Source organism: Schistocerca americana, chromosome 6 (genome assembly GCF_021461395.2).
Source record: "Schistocerca americana isolate TAMUIC-IGC-003095 chromosome 6, iqSchAmer2.1, whole genome shotgun sequence".
In the NCBI taxonomy this organism is placed as follows: domain Eukaryota; kingdom Metazoa; phylum Arthropoda; class Insecta; order Orthoptera; family Acrididae; genus Schistocerca; species Schistocerca americana.
Window position 1 is genome coordinate 455086978 of NC_060124.1, and position 24622 is coordinate 455111599.

The window sequence follows — 24622 nt, forward strand, 5'->3', positions numbered from 1 at the left end:
AACGCTACGCGCTGTTCACATCCAGCTGCCGCTGCCCAACACTACAATGGCGAGTATTACAACAATGCAAAGCAGCCACAGACTGCACACAGCACAGCCAGTCATTTTCATACAGAGGTGGCGTTACAATAAAAAAACCTAAACAGCCTACTTACATAGCCCCCATGCTCCCCACAAAAAATTTTACAAATTGGATTGGGCAGTGGCCAATACAGATTTGAAAAAATTTTTCATAATTACAATAACAAAGAAATCAAATGCACACACTTATTGATACAATGTTGGACAAAAGCTAAAAATTTCTCACAGTCCATAAAGACAGTCCAGATTGTTCATCACAGTAAAAATGCAGAGTTTTTCTCAAAGTCTGAGCAGTAAAAGAAAATGCACACAGAAGTAGTGGATTTCCATGCAGTCTTGAAGAAGTAGTGTTGTCCTTCCAACGGAAAGACAGTGGTGACTCTTGACATGCATACAGGTAATGGGCCACAACAGAGCAAGCCCACAGCAGAGTCAGTCGAAATTTTGAAGAGTATTGGTAGGTAGGTCATCACAGAGCAGACCCACTGTAGTCCTGGTAGAGATTACGGTATTGGTGGGCCACCAGAGGTGCAGACCCACTGCAGTCCTTGTAGAAATAATGGTATTGGTGAGTCATCAAAGATGCAGACCCACTGTAGTCTTTGTAGAGACGGCCAGCAACCATCTGTCGTGACTGTGCAGGTGCACAATCACCATCAAAGAGTCTTGCGGAGAATATAGCAAGTCCATGAACCACCACTTGTGCACTCACAAATTTTTTTTTGAAATGTCCTTCGAACCAGCAATGCTGTTATCCAGTCCCTTGCTGAATCATTAACACACGTGCAAACACTATCAGTCCCTACTTCTCACATATTGTCCATATACTATGACCAACAGAAATGTGTGCAGTGAAATGTTACTTAATTTGAAGAACTGGTGTCTACACGATTATAAATTTACAACATAAGAATACAATAACAAAGGTACAAAATACATCATTAAAAACATAACAATACAGATAACATTTGTAGTAAAGGCTTTACAAAAGAATCGAACTAACATATACATCAGTGGAATTATGACATGAGTACATACATAAAAGACCACAATAACTTTTGAAACATCAACTTCACACATGAGCATTAAACAGAACAGAATTAATAATGTCTAACATCTTTACAAAGTAAATAACATATTATTAATGCCAATTATATTCGAGGATAACAGTATTCCTCATCATAGTGAATGTAGCTTAATATTAAAAGAAGAAAAAATTCTGTGAAACTACACAGAGACAGGAAGAAAACAAATACACAAGGGTACACAAACACATAGTGGGATAACACAAAAGGGAAAGGACAGGGTTTGTTTTACTGCAGTATTTTGCATGGACATCTCCCTTTGTTCATCATTATTCCCAAAAAGTCCTATCTAAGCCGGCTTTCTGTATTCTGTTCATATTTCTTTCAAAATAATTATTTCTGATTGTACAGTACTCATTTGGGCCCAAATATTTTTCATATAACTTCGCAATGCATTCTTTACCTATTCTCCATAGTCAGTTTCTTATATAGTCTACCCCCTCTTAAGCTAACTTAAATCTACTGAGCTCAGATGCTAAACTAAGGGACGAGGCAATGCAGCATCACATAAAACAAGTAACACAAACAGCAAGGACCAAAAAATCAAATTTGCAAAGCAAGCTACAGTAAATCTAAATTACCAAGCAATTCAACATTACAACTAATATGAGCCAATGTGCAGCAACAAGAAAAATAAATCTGGCTTAGCAAAGTAACACAAATTAAAGTTCAGTAGCACTATGCCTGGCAAACAGCAGCAGCAAACGATACGCTATACACCTAAACATGACAAAGCTCAAGCAGAAAAAATTTTACACTAAAGAAAACAATGCATATAAGGGAAATGTCTATTCACATCTTAATGTCTAAGTAATTAAAGTGGTGCACCACAACAACTTATTGTAAAAGAAATATTACCATGTACTTGAAAAGAAAATTATGTGTCCAGTTACTGTTACTAGTCCCTTCTTATTGTTCTTTCCTTTCCAAATGCTCCTTATTTTTAAAGAATGTGGATTACAAAATTATCATTTAATAGATCTGTTGACAGAAAGTGTTCACATTAGCAAATGCATCTAAGTTTATTTTATAAAACTAATGCTGTAACACAGCTGAAAAACAGGTATCAAATGAAATAAGCAATTACGCAAACCAAAGCATAAAAACATCATTCAATAGCTATGTGGCATTTCGTAAGTCAGTAGCTCTCAACTCTCGTAGAAAGACACTTGTCATTATCAGGTTTGCAGATGTAAGAATATTTCTCGTCATTTCATTAGGCATTTCAGTAAATATCATAAATTACGAGCTCCACAGTATGCTTTCAACAAGGAAATGTCAATAGCGAGGACAATGGCCTTCCCTTTCTTTTTTTCTACCTGTGTCACTGAAAGGCTAATGGCTTTTTTTCGGGCGGCTGTCGCCCAGGTGGGTGCCCGCGACGCATTACGTGCAGGTGGTCACTTAACTTTCTTACGGAAATAATTACGACAGCAGTTTCCGCTACAGTGACAGTCTCACATAAAAATATTTCACAGGTCAAGAATTAGCGTTGCAAATCTGTAGAAAGAAAATCCTATAAATATAAGTGTCCAAATAAAGTATTCGTCAGCATTGTGTTACAGTCACGCATTTACGCACATTTCATAACTCTTAAAGTACGATTCTTGGTTTCCAACATACTTCTTATTCCTCATATACGGTAGCATCATCTTATTGATCATAAACATATCTCAACAGCATAGTACACATCATCGTCGTAATAATAACATCATAACACCTCAGTCAAATCTCAAAAACGTCGTAGCTTTCTGTAATAATTTCAAAACCCAAAAAAAAATTCTCTGCTCATTTCAATAGTGTCATCTACCTCAAACGTACTTTAAAATCATGCTCCCTTACCAAATATATCATTCAAAGCTCTCATAGTATCACAATGGTTCCGAAAAAATATGAACAGTTTACAAAGTACAGACAAAATACAGTTTCATAAGTGTGAAGTTACCCAACTGTGTATTGCGTAAACATGTGTCACTGATGTAGTAAAAAAATGTTTATCTCTCAGTTAAATGATCAGATAGCTGTGTAATTTGTGTGTTAGAGAAATATGGTACCGATGTGTAAAGTTGTACAAGCAAATACCATATTAGCTAGGGTTCCTTGTGGTTGCCGCACACATGGTACACAAAGTAAGCGTGTACCCCCCTGAGGATTAATGTAATTATACCTTCAGGTGTTACAGATTACAGCAATGGAATGAAATGTATAACGGGAAACTTTCTTTGTAATTCAAAAATCTTTAAAAATAAATGTTTTAAGTACAAAATTAATCACTCAAATACGTGTACTGTAGCACTAAATGTGCGTCTTGCTGTAAGATAATCTCTGTGAAAGTGTCGAAGTTATTGTCCTCCGAAAGCTAAGTTCTGCAGAAGTCAATGTACTTACCTCATAATAAACAAAAGTGAAATGCTTTGCGTATAGATATCGTAGTTATTATGCTTATTGGCGTGATGAAGAAAGTACTGTACAGTAACGTATTGTTGTGCCATGAAAAAGGCTGTCTCATTGTTGCTATACCACAAAAGTTACTACTAAAACATGTTTTACTTTCCAGAATAAAACAGAAAAACTGTGCAGATATAAAATAGAAACACCGCAAAAGCAACATTGTAAATTGTCACTCATTAGTAGCGTCGTGATATAACCGTGTAGCTGTCAAAGAAACCAAATTCTAAGTCATCTTTAATCTCACAGAAAGTACTTTAAATCCCAAATGTATTTGCAAGTAAACCAAAATGTTGCATGAAAATCTCATTAGCAGTACTGGTAAATGTTCTAAGTATGTAAGCCTTTTAGTCGTTCCATAATCGTGCAACTAACAAGCAAGAATGTACACACACAATAACACTGTGACGTCTGTTCACTATAACAATGCATTCGTCATTTCTGTTTCAATAAGTTCTCTTGGTTCTTGACTGGATATTTAACTTCAAACATTGTTGCATGTTAACAGATTCTAAGTCTGACCAGCATATTAGTAATGTAAAGTGAAAAGTTTTATGGCAAAGACTAAATTAAAAAGCAGATTATCTTTCAATAAACGGTTTTACATGTGAAATGTGGTGTAAACCTTTACTCATCCTAGTACGCAGAGTTTCAACTTCAACGCAATTATCATGCGGTATATGTCGGTAAAGAATACTGGAATTTTTCTCAGGGTAGGCGTCTATGTCATTTTTCTCTGAGCCAGCCGGCGCAACCGGCTGCCTGCGGTGCGAGTCATTGTCTGTCCCTTTGTTGGCGCGCGTCGTTATTGGGATTAGGAGACCTAACTTCTACAAATTCACCTTGACGAGAAGGCCCTGCTCTGTTTGAAGTTCGCCAGTTCTGATTGAATTCAGGTCTGTCGTTTTGTCGGTAGTTTACATAGTTTCTTGTTTGTCGGTCATGTGGTGGAGAATTTCTCCTGGAATCGTAACTGCGTGGTGGACCGTTGCGTCTGAAGTTATTCTGTCTCCCTTGATAATAATTGTTTTGGTTCCCATATTGTCTGTTTCTCTGATTGTCTCTGTGATAGTCATTACTACGGAAATGCGATCTTTCTCTGTAACTATTATCACTCTGCCAGTGGTTGTCATATGGGTGGTGTCTGTTTTGGTCACGATTTGCGTTGTAAGAATAGCCTTTTCGTGTCCAGTTATTGTTTCTGTCATCACGGAATTGTGACGTATGTGACCTGTAGTGATTGTTTTCCTGTTTTCGCATCCGGCGACTGTCTGTGTCAATTTCTAATTCTTGTAGGAGTCCCTGAAAAGCTTCAATGTCGTCTTTGCAACGTCCTGCTAAAATAATATGTCGTAAATGTTCAGGCAATTTGATTAGGCAAATGCGGATGAGTTCTGAGGGGCTGTATGGGTTTGACAGGTACTGATTCTTGTGCAACATGTCTTCAAAATATTTCATAAGACTGGAAAATTCAGATTGTTCGAAACGTTTCATCATTATGATGCTATGTTTTACTCGGTCTTGTGTGGCTTGAGACCAATATGCTGAGAGGAAGGCATGGTAAGACTCTCCTTCACTGTGACAATCGTGAATTACCGATCGCATTCTTACAGCTGGTTCATCCTCCAAGTAGCCACACATAAATTCTAATCTGTGTTCTAACGACCAGTTGGGAGGAAAACAATGCGAGAATTGATGGAGCCATGCTTGTGGATGAATGTCGTTGCCAGAATTCTTAAATGTTTTGAATTTACGTGTAGTAATGAACACTTATAGTCAAAATCATCATGTCGGCGAGTCGCATATCGGTCATTGTTAGGTCGTGTCGGCCGTTCCATCTCAAAATTCGGTGCACATTGCCAATTTCTTTCATAACTTCCGAAATGCCCTGTGTTATTATTTTGTGGCTGTTCCGTATTTCTGTGTCCCTCTTCCCGTATTGGGGCGCGAGTATCCTCTGAAATACGTAATTCTTGTATTATCTGTGTCAGCTGATATTGTACTTCCCGGATTTCTCTTTTGTACTGTGTATTGATTTGATTTTGATTCTGTTTGAATTTTCTAATTTGTTCATACTCTTCTGTGTCAGTGAGGGCTACAGGTCTTGTGTCATTCAGATCATCATCTACCTTTGTAGATAAGTTAGTCACCTGATCCGAAAGTTCGGCTACTTTCTCCGATAGTGAACACATTTCCTCAGTGTGTTTTTCTGAACCAAGTTTCAGAGTGTCCATTTGTGTTGAAATCGTATCGACTGTGTCCTTTAAGTTTTCTTGAGTTTTTGCAAGTTGCGTAACCGAATCGGTAGATGCAACTGAGTCAATTTTAGCTTGCAAGGTGTTGTGATTTTCATGAACAATAGTTTGCAGTTCTTTTATGGCTGCTTCATGATTCGGTAATGCATTTTCATGACGCGAAAAAATAGGTTGGAAACGCTCACAAATTTGTGTTTTTACGTCATTACAGACTTTTTGACATTTCGATTCGATGTTATGTAACTCAGTAGTTAAATCTTCACGTGTTTGTTCAAGCGTGGTGTGAAGATTTTGTTCCTTTGCGTCTAACTGTTGCTGTGTTTGTCTCTGGTGTTGTTCCATTGTGTCTAACTTTTGAAGCTTTTGCTGTGTTTGTCTCTGATTTTGTTCCATTGTGTCTAACTTCTGAAGCTTTTGCTGTGTTTGTCCCATTTGTTGTATTAATTGTAATAACAATGCATTGGTGTCTGAAACATGTTCCTCAGTACTTTTCGGCAGTGAATTTGCACCGGCAACATTCACATTTTGCAAGCGGAAAATGTGTCTTGACTCATTTGAGAAAACGGTGAGAACCCAAAACCTGAGTCTACAGTATTTGCAATATTGTGTTCTGTCATTCCCGATTCCCGAGGCGAGCTGTTGCCGACCGATCGATCGATAATGCTTCCCTGTTCACTACCTGTTTCACTGTCTACACCATTATTTGACGCCCGCTCCATTTCCCTATGCACAGTTACCAAATTACTACTTTGAACATTAGTAAATTCATTACTCCGCGGCGCTGATAAGCTACTCTCGTCGTCACTATTATTCCTCAGTTTACTTTGGAGCCTAGTGTTACGTTTTTCACACGCCATTATTGCCACAATATTTCACACGATAACACAGAAAAGCACAATTTGAAGAGCAAAATAAAATAACATAGCAATGGATATAATGTCTACTTAATTGCAAGCGCAACTGCGAAATACTTGGTGCTAATCTACATGCATGCCACACCTGTTTTGCTGTACAACAATGAAAGACCGCAACTACAAAGGAGATTCTCTCTACAATTACGCGCTAGCAATAAACAAAAGCTACACTAATTACACAAACTACAGGAAAAAATCAGAAGATTCCAGTGAGGTATCCTCGGCTAAGGGTCGACATATGAAACGTCCCCTTAGAAAAATTATACATGACTGTGCTTAAACTGACACACAATATTTTGTTAGCGCAACGCAATCTGACTTTCAAAATTCCCTACAAAAGAATGGCCCTGACTAACATTAAACTATACCTTTCACAAATCACTTACCTCACAAAAATCTTCGCTGCTCAAGCTACTGCAATACAGCGAGCGCCACTACTGCCAGCTAAATAAAAGATTCAAACTATGGAAGGCACTAACTACTGATAGGGATAATTAGCAAATGAAAGATATTAATAGAGAACAAACAATGTATTTACCTTGATATCATCATATATAAATATAGCAGTTCATGACAAATTTCAAAACTCCGCCATCTCTCTCCCCACATCCACCACTGCTGGCGGCTCACCTCCAACTGCGCAACGCTACGCGCTGTTCACATCCAGCTGCCGCTGCCCAACACTACAATGGCGAGTATTACAACAATGCAAAGCAGCCACAGACTGCACACAGCACAGCCAGTGATTTTCATACAGAGGTGGCGTTACCAATAAAAAAACCTAAACAGACTACTTACAAACGGTATGGGGATACAGAACGCAATGGAAACCACAACATTAAAGACACATAACGTGTATCCACAGGACATATGGTCTACAGCTAAAAAAGGGTCTTGATGATCTCTCCATTAGCAAAAGATTCCAGAATAGTCCCCCATTCGGATCTCCGGTAGAGGGCTGTCAAGTGGGAAGTGACCATGAAAAACAGAGTGGATAACCAACCAAACGACAACGTTCTACGAGACGGGACGTGGAATGAAAAAAGCTTGAACGTGGTAGTGGAGATTGAAATTTTGAAACCGGTAAAGCAAAGGCTCAGTGTAAATGTGATAGGGGTGAGTGAAGTGAAATAGAAAGAAGACAAGATTCTAGTCAGATGAGTGTAGGGTAATATCAATAGCAGCAGAAAATGGTATAACGGGAGTAGGAATCGTTATGAACAGGAAGGCAGGGCAGACTGTGTGTTACTGTGAACAGTTCAGTGATGGGTTATTCTTACCAGAATCACCAGCAAACCAACACCGACAACGACAGTTCAGAATATATGCTGACATCGCAAGCTGAAGATGAAGAGCTAGATAAAGTATATGAGGGTGATAAAAGGGTAGTACAGTATGTAAAGAGAGATGAAAATCTAATAGTCATGGTGGCCTGGAATGTAGTTGTTGGGGAAGGAGCAGAAATAAAGTTTACAGGAGAACATGGGCTGGGGACAAGCAATGACAAAAGAGAAAGACCAATTGAGTTCTGTAATAAACTTCACTTAGTAGTTTAGCGAATACGCTATTCAAGAATCAAAAGAGTATGTACTTGGAAAAGACCGAGTGATACGCGAAGAGTTCAGTTAAATTACATCAGGGTCAGACAGAGATTCCGAAATCAGATACTGGATTGTAAGGCGTCCTCAGGAGAAGATATAGACTCAAATCACAATCTAGTAGTGATGAAGAGTAGGTTAAAGTTTTAGAGATTAGTCAGGAACCATCAGTACTCCAAGAAGTGGGATACGGAAGTACGAAGAAATGACGACATACGCTTGCATTTCTCCAAGGCTATAGATACCGCAATAAGGAAAAGCTCAGTAGGCAGTGCAGTTGAGGAGGAATTAACATCTCTAAAAAGGGTAATCCAGGAACATGGAGAGAAAAACTGAAGATCAAAGAAGGTAAGTCCGAAGAAACCATGGGTAATATAAGAAGTACTTCAGTTGATCGATGAAAGAAGAAAGTACAAAAATGTTCAGGGAAATTGGGGAACATAGAAATATAAGTAGCTGAGGAATGGAATAAACAGGAAGTGAATGGAAGCTAAGACGAAATGGCTGCATGGCTGCATGAAAGATGTAGAGAAATCGAAAAATAACTATGAGCGAAGAGGGAGCATCAGCAACTAATACAGGGATTAGTGACTACCAGATCGCTGTGGCGTGACAAAAAAAAAAAAAAGAAGACCGAAAATGCCCAAGATTACGAATACTTTACTGATGTTCGAATTTAGCACGGACTTCAATGCGATGTGCTTTCGACAGACTCCAGAAAGGTACAAGGCAGAAAATCCAAAGGGATTCTGGTCATAAGTAAAGTAAACCATCGGCACTTCACAATTCCTTCACCGCGTGACAGCAATTACAATATCACATATGAAAGAGCAACTAATGCTGACTTACCAAATATAATTTTCCAAAATTCCTTCACTACAGAACATGAAGTACATATTCCTGAATTTGAATCAACTGTATCTGTCATCATGAATAACTTAGTAGCGGATATCTTCAATGTAGCGAAGCAGCTTAAATTACTTAAAAAAGCATTTTCCGCTCCAGATAATATACCAATTAGGTTTCTTTCAGAGTATGTTGATACAGTAGTTCCATACTTAGCAACCATATACAACTGCTAGCTCAACGAAACGTCCATACCTAAAATCTGGGAAATTGCGCGGAACACATAATACTCATGAAAGAAAATAGTAGGAAGCCTATGAATCACAGTTCCATGCCGCTGACATCCATTTGTTGTAGGATTTTGAGATATATACTGCGTTCGAAAATTACGAATTACCTCAGAGAAAACATACAGTTAACAGATAGTCAGCCGGGGTTCAGAAACTATCGTTAAACTCAACTACAGTAGCTCTTTATTCGCGCCAAGTAATGAGTGCTCTCGACAGAGGATCTCAAACTGATTCCATATTTCAAAATCTTAAACATGGCTACGATTCAGCAACTGTATAAATTTGAAGAGGTTGAAAAAATCACTCAACCAGTTGCAAACCGAAGGTTTATTTAGCTCTTAACCTAGGTTTCGATATTTCTAAAAATATCTTTTTCAAAAGGCGTGGGCCTTGTTACATCACATGTTGGTAAATAACATTAGATGAAGTCGAGGAGCTATTGTCATAAATAAAATTGACATAAAAACCAGAAACATCACATTTCATGGCTTAAGACAGCAGCCAGATTACATTCAGCGTTCGCCAGAATATATGCACAAACGTATTCGCCGCCCACTGGTAAAGGCTCTTGTTAAAATAAAATTATAACAGGATTCCAAAGGATAAAATATTTGCATAGCCTAAGTATTCACCATGATAGAGACAAAGGTCTTTGTGCACGATCTCTCGATTTCCTTCCATAAATGTTCGACGAGGTTCATGTCGGGCGATCTGCGTGACCAAATCATTCGCTGGAACTGTCCACAATGTTCTTCAAACCAAACGCCAACTGCTGTGGCCCGGTGACAACTTTGGGAACATGAGGTCCATGAATGGCAGCCCAGCATTAACCATTGCCAGTCAGTGGCCGATTCAGTTGTACAAGTGGATGCAGTCCATTCCACGTAAACACAGTCCAAAGTATTATGGAGCCGCAAGCACCTGTCGCAGAATATTGTTGACAACTTGGGTCAATGGCTTCGCGAGATGTTCGCTCTTACCAACTGGAATCGGGACTCATCTCACCATGCCATTGTTTTCCAGTCGTCTGGGGTCCAAGTGATATGGCCACGACTCCAGGAGAGGCGCTGCAGGCGACGTCGTGCTGTAAGTGAAGGCGCTCGCATCTATTTCTGGTCTCGTAGTTCGTTAACCCCAAATTTCGCCACGCTATCATATAGGATACGTTCTTCATAGGTCCCATGTTGATTTCTCCGGTTATTTCACGCAGTGTTCCTTGTCTGTTGGCACTTACAACTCTACGCAAACACGACTGCTCGCGGTCGTTAAGCGAAGGCTCTCGGCCACTGCGTTGGCCGTGGTGAGAAGTACTGCAGGAAGTTTGGTATTCTCGGCACAATCTTGACACTGTGGATCTCGAAATACTGAATTCCCCAACGTTTTCCGAAATAGAACATCCCATGCGTTTAACTCCAACTTTCATTCCGCATTCAAAGTCTTTTGATTCCCGTCGTCTGGTCATAAACACGCCAGGATCCTTTCCACATGAATCACCTGAGTACAAAGGACTGCTTCACCAATGTACTGCCCTTTCATACCTTGCGTAAGCGATGCACCTGCCGTCTGCATATTGCCATTCCTTGAATTTTTGGTCACCTCAGTATAGTAAAAAGTTCGATTTCTTTTTTGAACGCACCTCGTATTCATATCCACAGCTTTAGTTTCCATCTTACCTTGTTCCCTGACGTTTCACATACACCTTGTGCCACTGACACATTGTAACATCACCGGTAAAATTATTAGGCACCCACTTAAAGGTTCCTCCTTGGTGCGCTACAGATAGTTTACAGCTGATACCAATCAATCACGGACCCTCCAGCGCTGACATGCAAGGGTCGAATAGAAACACCGCGCACATTGGATGCCTGAAGATAGATGAAATTGCTAAGCCAAGCCTGCAGGTTGCGCTGTTGTATTTGACCACTAACGGCATCTCTGCAATACGTTCCCTAAACTGTAAGTGTCACTCGTGGGCAGAACAGTGTTCTGTGTAGCTGTGAGTGCCTCATCTCAGAGTTTAGTGAATTCTACCGTGGGAAAATTGTGTCCGTACGGTAAGCTCTTCCGAAAGCAAGGGATCCGAAGTGTTTGGTGTTTCAAGATGTCCTGCATCAAAGAATCAGACCACATGCGAGAAAAGCGGAAAACATCTTCCACTGAGTCACAACGCAGTCGAAAGCGCGCGCTGAGTGATCACGACGGACGCTCGTTGTAGACCGTGAAAAAAAATAAGAGGACGACAGCTGAAATGTCCCTGTAGAAATGAATGTCGCACTGCCAGCGCGAGGAAAACATGAAGGGACGTTCATAAACAGGGAACTGCAGGGCGCGCTAGAATTCCAAGTCACTCAACAGTGATGCAAATACCCGTAACTGTAAAACGTTTTGTGGGAGCCATAAATCCTTGTAAGGAATGTGTCAGAACTCTCCATTACATAAATCAATATAGTCAACGTTATTCTGTGCATTGTGTAAGCACTCAGATATCGATAGTAACAATCTTAGCGCGACAAAGTCGCTAGAACTAGCGCATTTTATGAAATTTTAGCGGGCAAAATTGTGGCTTTAGCAGAAAAAAATTTTAGCGACTTCCAGCGACTTTTTAGGCAGTCAAGACTAAGTTACCTTTTTTTTTGCATGTGAGTCGTTCTTAAAACTCAGTCATTTTCGGCTATGTACCACCGCTACATCCACAGTGTTGTACTAACTTTCTCTTCCTAATAAATAGCCGGCCGAAGTGGCCGTGCGGTTAAAGGCGCTGCAGTCTGGAACCGCAAGACCGCTGCGGTCGCAGGTTCGAATCCTGCCTCGGGCATGGATGTTTGTGATGTCCTTAGGTTAGTTAGGTTTAACTAGTTCTAAGTTCTAGGGGACTAATGACCTCAGCAGTTGAGTCCCATAGTGCTCAGAGCCATTTGAACCTAATAAATATCAACATTCCTTTACTTCCCTACTTCAGCTTGTGGGGAGGGTTCAAATGGTTCAAATGGCTCTGAGCACTATGGGACTCAACATCTTAGGTTATAAGTCCCTTAGAACTTAGAACTACTTAAACCTAACTAACCTAAGGACATCACACACACCCATGACCGAGGCAGGATTCGAACCTGCGACCGCAGCAACCTCGCGGTTCCGGACTGCAGCGCCAGAACCGCGCGGCCACCGCGGCCGGCCTTGTGGGGAGGGAAAATAAAAGATTACTCTATGGAGAAAAACTCAACGCATGCATATTGTACCGCTAAATACTTTTACACCACCAGTATCTGCTAGATACGTTAATTAACTCTTCGTTTATACTCGCATAATTTGTCAATTGCGATTCAAAACGCTTGCTTGCTATCATGAACTTTCTTACGACCTGCTTATACACGGCTATCTTAATTATGTACAACAAGATCCACATATTTCCTTAATCTAGTACAAAAATGCATAGCTGTGTTTACTTTTCATTTTTAATGAAACTGATGTATGAAACCAAATACTAGTATATTAATAGGCAGAGATTGGAAAAGTTGTCAACTTAAAAGCTTATTTGTATCCGAGGAACGTCAGCCATTTACACAGTAGTAACATCATGAAATGATGATAAAGAGATTTTTGCCAGTCTTCTTAAGTGTCAAAGTTCTGATTCCAAACGAATGAATAGAAAATGTAGATATTTTCTCGCAAGCCTAAAAGCGTAAATACGTCAAAATGGACATTTTTTAAAATACCTATAATAATTATTCACATTCCTCACAGCATTCTTTGGAAATCCTAAAAAGAATAGTTTTGAAAGCTGCTGCAATTTATAGTGCCATAATAAGTCCGAAATACGACCGCATTTTTATTTTGAATGTGCTTTTGCACTTCATTAACAAAACACACAATCGTTTCGCAGCGTTTATACAGAACAGCCGCTTGGCGGCACTGCAGTAGCGAACCTGCAGAAAAACTGTAGGAGCTTCGTGACTCAACAATGAGTGAGAACAAGAATACTGTACAGGAACTGGACTGTTTGGAATGTCATATTCATTTTAGTTATATCGATGTGTTCCGGTGTCGTTAGTTCTTGCAGTTGTTTACAAATTGTCGGTTTTGATTGTGTAACGATAGTAGTTGTGTGGAATTAACGCAGTTATAAAAAAAAATCATGGAACCGCCGCCTAAAAGAAAGGTCTACAACCAGAGTTATAGAAAAGAGTGGGAAAACTGCATGGAGTTCAAACATTTGTTGAAGCCTGTGCCAGGTAACTCAAGTAAAGCCTATTGTAGCTATTGTCAGTCCGAAATGTATGCAAAAATTAACGATTTGAAAAAGCATTTGGAAACGAAAAAACATAGAGTAAAATATGAACTAATTCCTCAAAATAAGCAACTGAAATTTTCTGCAGTACCAGTGAAAACATGTAATTCATGTGCAAGAGCTGAGTTTACGTTAGCGTTCTACATTGCTGAACATAGCTTAATTTCCAACATAGATCATTTGACTGACGTGTGAAAAAAGGCTTTAAGGATTCGAAATCAACAAACGACATGAAATTACATAGAACCAAATGTACGGAGCTAATAAATTATATTTTAGCACCTCATTTCAAAAACGAACTTTTAAGTGACATAGGTGACCAAAAATATAGTTTATTATTAGATGAATCAACAGATGTCAGCATCAGGAAATATATCGGGATCGTCGTAAGATATTTCAGTTTAAATAGAAAAAAGTAGCGTCTGCGTTTTTAGCTTTGCAGCCCCTGGAGAGTTTTGATGCCGTTGGAATGGTATCGCCACTTTTACAGTGTTTAAAAGCTGAGGGCCTCAAACTAAAAAAAATTATTGCAATAGGAACCGATAATGCAGCTGTTATGACTGGTTCCAGCCACAGCTTGTATACAATTCTGAAAACGCAACACAATCTTCCACATCCTATTTTTCATACCAAGTGTATGTCACTCATTACAGTTGGCAGTAACGCACGCATCAGAAATCACTTTGCCACGAAACAATGAGTTTCTGGTCCGTGACACCTACGCCTGGTTCTCACACTCGTTAAAGCGCCAAATTGAGTATAAAAATATTTTTCATCTAATTAATTTCGGTGATGCACCGTTAAAAATACCGAAAGCGTGTGACACACGATGGCTATCTATCGTACCGGCTATAGTAAGAATTTTATTCCATTGGGATGAATTAAAATTGCATTTTAAGCCTACTAAAGATCGATGTTACACAGCGGAGATGCTTTGTAATATGTACTCAGATGAACAGAATCGACTCTATACGTACATTTTGAAAATTATTCTTAGTGAGGTGCAACAGACAATCAAAATATTTGAGAGTGAGAAAGCAAACCCCGTAAAACTGGTAAGTTGTTTGATGGCTTTGCTACGTTCAGTCTCCCAAAGAATTCTGTTGCCGACGGCAGCAACAACCGACCAAGACTACACAGATCTCAAAATAAGAGGTCACCTTAATTCCGTCCCCTACCTCGGATATCTTTTTGAGTCACATGTTCAGAAGCTTCCAGCAAATCATGATATTAGTATTGTAGGAATTATAAAACGGTGTATTGATTTTAACGTAAAGTTAGGAAAAGGAATCCAAAAAAGACTTCCAGCCAACTACAAAGCTTTAGAAAAATGACACTGTTGAGTGAGGAAGAAACTTTGAAACAATCAAAAGACACGTCATTAACTAATGTTGTAAAGGAAATGGGATACCCTGACGAAACGTTCTTCACGGTGTTTTGGCTGTCATCATTTACCGTGAATAATTATATTTTCTTTCATGAAAGTGCAGCGTAATATATACATCGTGACATGTTGCATCAAAAGTCGAATCGAAGTTACTCATCATTGCGAACAACTTCTGCTATGGGACCAGCCGTGAATTCGCAAAAAATTAGCTATTCCATATATTTTTTGAGTGGCCTTGGTCATTTTATGCGAAACAGCTGATTTTTTCCGCGATTTCAAGGTTTGTCTCATAATAAAAGTTGGAGTTATGAGTAGCTACATTATTTGGGCTTTCAGTGTAACACGTTTAAAATGTCACAGTGTATGTATTTTATTTTATTAATAATCTTATGTACATAGTTACAACTACAGAATTTTAATAGATAAAAGCATACTTTTCATTTTGTCTTTTCAGATCGGAAGCTTGAGACACGAATAATTTCAACTGAGTCGAAAATTTAATGGCTTCGTTTACAAATTTAATTTTTTTAAGATTTTTCAAACTGTGCATACGTTAGACTAATTTTGATGTTGAAAATAATAAACTTTCAGTACCATTTATCAATAAATTAATGTGATTTGTAGTGTTTCATACCAAGTTTCCAAAATACCGCTGGAATAAAACCAAAATAGGACCATTAAAATATATTGTAGGCGTTGTATTACATTATTGTCTGGCAATGCCCAAGAGCTCAAAATAAATACACTCCTGGAAATTGAAATAAGAACACCGTGAATTCATTGTCCCAGGAAGGGGAAACTTTATTGACACATTCCTGGGGTCAGATACATCACATGATCACACTGACAGAACCACAGGCACATAGACACAGGCAACAGAGCATGCACAATGTCGGCACTAGTACAGTGTATATCCACCTTTCGCAGCAATTCAGGCTGCTATTCTCCCATGGAGACGATTGTAGAGATGCTGGATGTAGTCCTGTGGAACGGCTTGCCATGCCATTTCCACCTGGCGCCTCAGTTGGACCAGCGTTCGTGCTGGACGTGCAGACCGCGTGAGACGACGCTTCATCCAGTCCCAAACATGCTCAATGGGGGACAGATCCGGAGATCTTGCTGGCCAGGGTAGTTGACTTAAACCTTCTAGAGCACGTTGGGTGGCACGGGATACATGCGGACGTGCATTGCCCTGTTGGAACAGCAAGTTCCCTTGCCGGTCTAGGAATGGTGGAACGATGGGTTCGATGACGGTTTGGATGTACCGTGCACTATTCAGTGTCCCCTCGACGATCACCAGTGGTGTACGGCCAGTGTAGGAGATCGCTCTCCACACCATGATGCCGGGTGTTGGCCCTGTGTGCCTCGGTCGTATGCAGTCCTGATTGTGGCGCTCACCTGCACGGCGCCAAACACGCATACGACCATCATTGGCACCAAGGCAGAAGCGACTCTCATCGCTGAAGACGACACGTCTCCATTCGTCCCTCCATTCACGCCTGTCGCGACACCACTGGAGGCGGGCTGCACGATGTTGGGGCGTGAGCGGAAGACGGCCTAACGGTGTGCGGGACCGTAGCCCAGTTTCATGGAGACGGTTGCGAATGGTCCTCGCCGATACCCCAGGAGCAACAGTGTCCCTAATTTGCTGGGACGTGGCGGTGCGGTCCCCTACGGCACTGCGTAGGATCCTACGGTCTTGGCGTGCATCCGTGCGTCGCTGCGGTCCGGTCCCAGGTCGACGGGCACGTGCACCTTCCGCCGACCACTGGCGACAACATCGATGTACTGTGGAGACCTCACGCCCCACGTGTTGAGCAATTCGGCGGTACGTCCACCCGGCCTCCCGCATGCCCACTATACGCCCTCGCTCAAAGTCCGTCAACTGCACATACGGTTCACGTCCACGCTGTCGCGGCATGCTACCAGTGTTAAAGAATGCGATGGAGCTCCGTATGCCACGGCAAACTGGCTGACACTGACGGTGGCGGTGCACAAATGCTGCGCAGCTAGCGCCATTCGACGGCCAACACCGCGGTTCCTGGTGTGTCCGCAGTGCCGTGCGTGTGATGTGATCATTGCTTGTACAGCCCTCTCGCAGTGTCCGGAGCAAGTATGGTGGGTCTGACACACCGGTGTCAATGTGTTCTTTTTTCCATTTCCAGGAGTGTATAATAATTCCCCCCCCCCCCCCCCCCCCCCGCCCGCCGACATATCTTTGCCCTTAAGAAAGTTTAGCGACATCTAGCGGATTTTTAGTGACCGTTATTTTACGTATCTAGCGGATTTTTTAACTGCGGTTAGCGACTTTGCGCATTATGCAACGGCAACTCTGCTGTGAGAGTGGAAGTAGCAGTGTCGCTCGAGAGCTGGAGACAGAAGACGTGTCACGCTACCCTCACGTCGGTGTTGGCAGGATCCAACCACACTCAAAGCCTGATTTAATTTATATAGCCAGGAGAGGTTTAGATGGCTCAACAACGCTTGAAGATGTAATTCAAGATAAAATTCGCAAACATAGCGCTAAGGCAATTGCAGGGTTAGGTTCGTGATTGTTAGTCCGAGTTTGCAATAATCCCATGTTTCACTTGTCAGTGTCAGAAGCCTACTTATCCTCCAAATAATAATTACTCTCCACATCTAAATAATAAGCTGTGGTTACTAAATATTAATGCAATTTTTAAATTGTTATGGTTTGTTAATATGGCACTCAGCCATTATTGACATATACGTCATTTGTCATTGTCATTATTAATAATTGTTCATTATGATTGTGAAGTTTTAAATAGACTTAAATAATGAAATTCCTTCTCAAAAGTTATTTAGTAGTTAACAGGGGCCGACCGGAGTGGCCGTGCGGTTCTAGGTGCTACAGTCTGGAGCCGAGCGACCGCTACCGTCGCAGGTTCGAATCCTGCCTCGGGCATGGATGTGTGTGATGTCCTTAGGTTAGTTAGGTTTAATTAGTTCTAAGTTCTAGGCGAATGATGACCTCAGAAGTTAAGTCGCATAGTGCTCAGAGCCATTTGAGCCAGTTAAGAGGGCCCAAGCAAATTCCTTTTTATTAAATACTTTCTTAGTAACAATGAGCTTTAGCCGCTCCTGCTTCGCGTTGCTGTAAACCACATGGAAAAAGGAAGCCATCTAAAGAGCTGAGTGGAAAACTTAGTGCCAACACAGAGACACTGACACACCACAACATGTCATGTACTCTAGTCCAGTAAATTCGGTTGCACAAGTCTGATTCTGTATCACCTGAAAATTCTTTTTCAAACACGCAGTCAGATTGCTTAGGTATTCATTGTCACAGGTACATTTGTTCCCGTAGTTTTTAATATTCAAATACGTAGTCAGATAGCTTATCCAAATGTTATTTTTAAGTTTTTCATATGACGATCTGTTGTGGGCTTAAATGACAGTGAAACTGACACTCCTACATCACACACAGACTGTTATGCAGGTTGGACTTAACCGCTGCTTCTGCAAATTTCTTGCATATTCGTTACAACCTGCACTATGGAGTAATGAAAAATATTTCATCTGGAAGAAAGAGTCTTGCTTCACACCGTTTCCAACTACTGGCAAAGTTCACGTCTCATGGTGGCGGTACGGCGATGATTTGGGCAGCCATGTCGTGGTATTCTAAGCGGTCCATGATTATTCTGCAAGGTCATATCAGTGCTAATGGTTACTGACGATTTTAGCAAGTCAGGTCCATCCCATGGTACAAGGTTTGTTCCCCAGTGGTGATGCTGTATTCTAAGACGACAGGGCCCCCGATCACACAGCTGACGTCGTCGGGAACTGGTTCTGTGAGGTCGAGGCTAAACTGTCGCATATCACCTGCCCACCGCAGTACCAGATGTGAATATAACTGTGCTGCTGTAGTCTACTTTAGAGTAAAGCGTGCTTTATCATTATCCCTCTCCGTCATTGTTAAATGAACTTGCCACTATTTTGTAGGAAGAATAATAGTACAAGATTCTCATGAAAACCAAACAGGTCCTGTATTTATCAATTCTGAGACGACTGGGAGCTGTCTTGAATGCCAACGGTTTTCCTACACTGTATTAGCCAAGGCAGTGTGTTATGTCTGTTGTTCCCATATTTTTGTCCACATCCTCAACAATATGGCAGTAAAGTGGTGTGTTTGTGCCAGTGGTTGCATGTTTAACAGTCGTATAACAAGAATTTTTAATTCCCGCAAAAATAATATTTTGAAATGTAAACCTTCTGATTTCTTTCTTCTGTCTTGCCTTCGCTTACGCCATAGTCCCGCAGCGATCGCAGGGTCGGCGTGGCTACAACGGATTTGGCAAGGTTAGTTTTAGGGGTGGTCAGATGCCCTTCCCGCCGCCACCCCGTACCCCCAGGGATGGAAACAATGTACCCCAGCTGTCTGCATCTAGTGTAAATCGGGAAATAGTGCGAACGTGTTTCAAATGTCTGCGACGCATGTAACTGAGGAGGAACGTGGGGACCAGCCTGGTATTCACCTAGCGAGATGTGGAAAACCACCTAAGAACGACATCCATGCTGGCCAGCAAACCGGCCCTCGTCGTTAATCCGCCGGGCGGATTCGATCCGGGACCGGCGCGCCTACCCGAGTCCAGGAAGCCGCGCGTTAGCGCTCGTTTTTTTTTTTTTTTTTTTTTTTTTATCGTTGTGTTTGGTCGTTGCGGACGTCGCAAGACATCCTGTTCAAGTTTGGTGGTTGATCTTTCCACTCTGTTTTTTTATTACAGATGCCAACCGGCTCTCTGACCGAACACGCTGAGCTACCGTGCCGGCAAATAATCTTGTTCAACAACGGTAAGATGTAGAGGGCAAGCTCGCAGTAAGAAATCCCAGTCACACAGCTGCGCCGCGGCTTGGACCTCTCGGCTGCCCTGGCGGGTCCAAATGTAAACTCTCTGATAATGGTTCTCAAACTGTTGCTCAGTAATAGGAGAAAGTCCGAAAGTAGGAATAATCCTTGTATTAATAATTTTGAAAACATTTGTTACGTGTTCACTGCAAAGATCGTCCGAGCCGCTACCCGGCTTCGCGTTTCAAGGAATTAGTAGCCTACTGTGGAAGCTGATCTCAAAGTGGTGGAGGTACGGCGTTCACAACCCGCACTGGAATTTTAAAAAAACGAGACAAATACGAGACCGTAATAGTAGTTGTATAGTGATGATTCTCGACTGACCGACTTTTTTTTGTGAAGGCCAAGACCGCTTGATTTTAACACCTTTATTCCAATTACTAGTTTCGATAAAATCGTGCTGTCATTTCACAGTGGCTTTACACTTTGCGTTTATGTTCACTTATATGTGTCAGCGATATTTTGAGAACAAAGTGTTAATACACTAAAAAACTCCACATGGTTTGTCATTTATAAAACAGAATGCTCTCAAATGGGTTGTCAAATTAATAAAACGTAAAAGTACAACATCCGTAGCACTAATAGAGTTAAAATTACACACCATAGCGACACGTCCACGTGAGGTCGTCGAGATGACCGTCACATAGAGCAACGTTTGTAACCTGGAACGTAATCGTGGCACGCTATTAACGGATGTTACCCCCACATGCTCAAATGAAAATGTGTTTCTTTCAGTGATTAGTCATCATTTCTCTTCCACGTGTCTTTACAAATGTTCCCACGTAGTTTCATTGTCCAAACGTCAGTCGTTTTCCACGGAGGCTCTCTCAAGTAGCAAGAGCTTAATTCTCCCGTGTATTGGGAGAATTTGTTATGTTTTTAATTTAGTGAGCAATGGCTTAATTTACAGAATGATTGTATATGAATCATTGGTTGCTTATTTTCAATAGCTTTGCATGGTGAGCTGTTGTTAAATCGCTGTCTAAAGTCAAAACATTTACTGTTTGTTTTAACATTGCCTGTTCAGTAGCTTGTTAGTTGCCATCGGAGCGGTGGAACAATTTTAATACAGTCCAATGCCAAATCATGTGTTCCACTTACGATTGATATACTGGTTACTTGAATTATCCAGGGATTTTTATTCTACGCCCCTTATTGTGAAGCGTCACACGAACAAAATTATAAAACGAACTTACTCTTAGGCGTGGCAGGAGCACTCAGGATTTTATGCAATCTTGAATTACGTATAAAACAAAAATTCAAAACTTCAGTTTCATAAAAGAAGCCGCCACATATGTAAGCACCTTAGTAACGTTGGTCGATGTGGAGATATGAAAGATGGCAGAATGAGCTATCATTTTTACACCTCTCCATAGTCACACAATGAATCTACACATCCCTTTTCATGGTGTTCAGTATGAATTGTACAGCTTGTGTACAAGGAATAGTGCACCAGCCGCAACTATGTAATACGATGTAAGAATAGTGATCGTAAGAATATCCTAACCGTAAGTGGCCGGAGATGAGTGTTACGCTTTTTCAATGATAATCGCTTCCAAACGCGACAAGAATTGCTTCTGTCAGTGAATGCAGATTGCATGGGGGCTTAATTAAAAGGAAAAGACTAATATTAATGAATAAATACAATAATTTTACTAGCTGTGTGACCGGTTACGAAGTTTCGTAACCGGTTGCCCCTGACTATTATTAGCACGCAATCTGACTGCTTAAAATAAAAATAAAGAATGACAAGGAATTTCCATTAACACAATTGAATTATTAAGTCCCCTGCAACTATAAAAGCTACGAAACAACAAAGCACAAGTGTAACTGTTCTGTGTGTGGTAGTGTGATCCAACGTACATGTATCTGGCTCGGTTCTTTCTCAATACGACAAAATATTTTGAACACCATTTACAACGAACTAATTGGAAAACCAGGAATACTATAATTGCACATGTTGTTTGTTGTTGTGGTCTTCAGTCCTGAGACTGGTTTGATGCAGCTCTCCATGCTACTCTATCCTGTGCAAGCTTCTTCATCTCCCAGGAACTACTGCAATCTACATCCTTCTGAATCTGCTTAGTGTATTGGTCTCTTGGTCTCCCTCTACGATTTCTACCCCCTACGCTGCCCTCCAATACTAAATTGGTGATCCCTTGATGCCTCAGAACATGTCCTACCAACCGATCCCTTCTTCTGGTCAAGTTGTGCCACAAACTTCTCTTCTCCCCAATCCTATTCAATACTTCCTCATTAGTTATGTGATCTACCCACCTTATCTTCAGCATTCTTCTGTAGCAGCACATTTCGAAAGCTTCTATTCTCTTCTTGTCAAAACTGGTTATCGTCCATGTTTCACTTCCATACATGGCTACACTCCTTACAAATACTTTCAGAAACGACTTCCTGACACTTAAATCTATACTCGATGTTAACAAATTTCTCTTCTTCAGAAACGATTTCCTTGCCATTGCCAGTCTACATTTTATATCCTCTCTACTTCGACCATGATCAGTTATTTTACTCCCTAGATAGCAAAACTCCTTTACTACTTTAAGTGTCTCATTTCCTAATCTAATCCCCTCAGCATCACCCGATTTAATTTGACTACATTCCATTATCCTCGTTTTGCTTTTGTTGATGTTCATCTTATATCCTCCTTTCAAGACACTGTCCATTCCGTTCAACTGCTCTTCCAAGTCCTTTGCTGTCTCTGACAGAATTACAATGTCATCGGCAAACCTCAAAGTTTTTACTTCTTCTCCGTGAATTTTAATACCTACTCCGAATTTTTCTTTTGTTTCCTTTACTGCTTGCTCAATATACAGATTGTATAACATCGGGGAGAGGCTACAACCCTGTCTCACTCCTTTCCCAACCACTGCTTCCCTTTCATGCCCCTCGACTCTTATAACTGCCATCTGGTTTCTGTACAAATTGTAAATAGCCTTTCGCTCCCTGTATTTTACCCCTGCCACCTTCAGAATTTGAAAGAGAGTATTCCAGTTAACGTTGTCAAAAGCTTTCTCTAAGTCTGCAAATGCTAGAAACGTAGGTTTGCCTTTTCTTATCTTTCTTCTAAGTTAAGTCGTAAGGTTAGTATTGCCTCACGTGTTCCAACATTTCTACGGAATCCAAACTGATCCTCCCCGAGGTCCGCTTCTACCAGTTTTTCCATTCGTCTGTAAAGAATTCGCGTTAGTATTTTGCAGCCGTGACTTATTAAACTGATAGTTCTGTAATTTTCACATCTGTCAACACCTGCTTTCTTTGGGATTGGAATTATTATATTCTTCTTGAGGTCTGTGGGTATTTCGCCTGTCTCATACATCTTGCTCACCAGATTGTAGAGTTTTGTCATGACTGGCTCTCCCAAGGCCATCAGTTGTTCTAATGGAATGTTGTCTACCCCGGAGCCTTGTTTCGACTCAGGTCTTTCAGTGCTCTGTCAAACTCTTCACGCAGTATCTTATCTCCCATTTCATCTTCATCTACATCCTCTTTCATTTCCATAATATTGTCCTCAAGTACATTGCCCTTGTATAAACCCTCTATATACTCCTTTCACCTTTCAGCCTTCCTTTCTTTGCTTAGAACTGGGTTGCCATCTGAGCTCTTGATATTCATAAAAGTGGTTCTCTTCTCTCCAAAGGCCTCTTTAATTTTCCTGTAGGCAGTATCTATCTTACCCCTAGTGAGACAAGCCTCTACATCCTTACATTTGTACTCTAGCCATCCCTGCTTAGCCATTTTGCACTTCCTGTCAATCTCATCTTTGAGACGTTTGTATTCCTTTTTGCCTGCTTCATTTACTGCATTTTTTATATTTTCTCCTTTCATCAATTAAATTCAATACTTCTTCTGTTACCCAAGGATTTCTATTAGCCCTCGTCTTTTTACCTACTTGATCCTCTGCTGCCTTCACTACTTCATCCCTCAGAGCTACCCATTCTTCTTCTGCTGTATTTCTTTCCCCCATTCCTGTCAATTGTTCCTTTATGCTCTCCCTGAAACTCTCTACAGCCTCTGGTTCTTTCAGTTTATCCAAGTCCCATCTCCTTAAATTCCCGCCTTTTTGCAGTTTCTTCAGTTTCAATCTGCGGTTCATAACCAATATATTGTGGTCAGAATCCACATCTGCCCCTGGAAATGTCTTACAATTTAAAACCTGGTTTCTAAATCTCTGTCTTACCATTATGTAATCTATCTGATACCTTTTAGTATCTCCAGGATTCTTCCAGGTATACAACCTTCTTTCATGATTCTTGAACCAAGTGTTAGCTATGATTAAGTTATGATCTGTGCAAAATTCTACAAGGCGGCTTCCTCTTTCATTTCTTCCCCCCAATTCATATTCACTTACTATGTTTCCTCCTCTCCCTTTTCCTACTGACGAATTCCAGTCACTCATGACTATTAAATTTTCGTCTCCCTTCACTACCTGAATAATTTCTTTTATCTCGTCATACATTTCATCAATTTCTTCATCATCTGCAGAGCTAGTTGGCATATAAACTTGTACTACTGCAGTAGGCATGGCCTTTGTGTCTATCTTGGCCACAA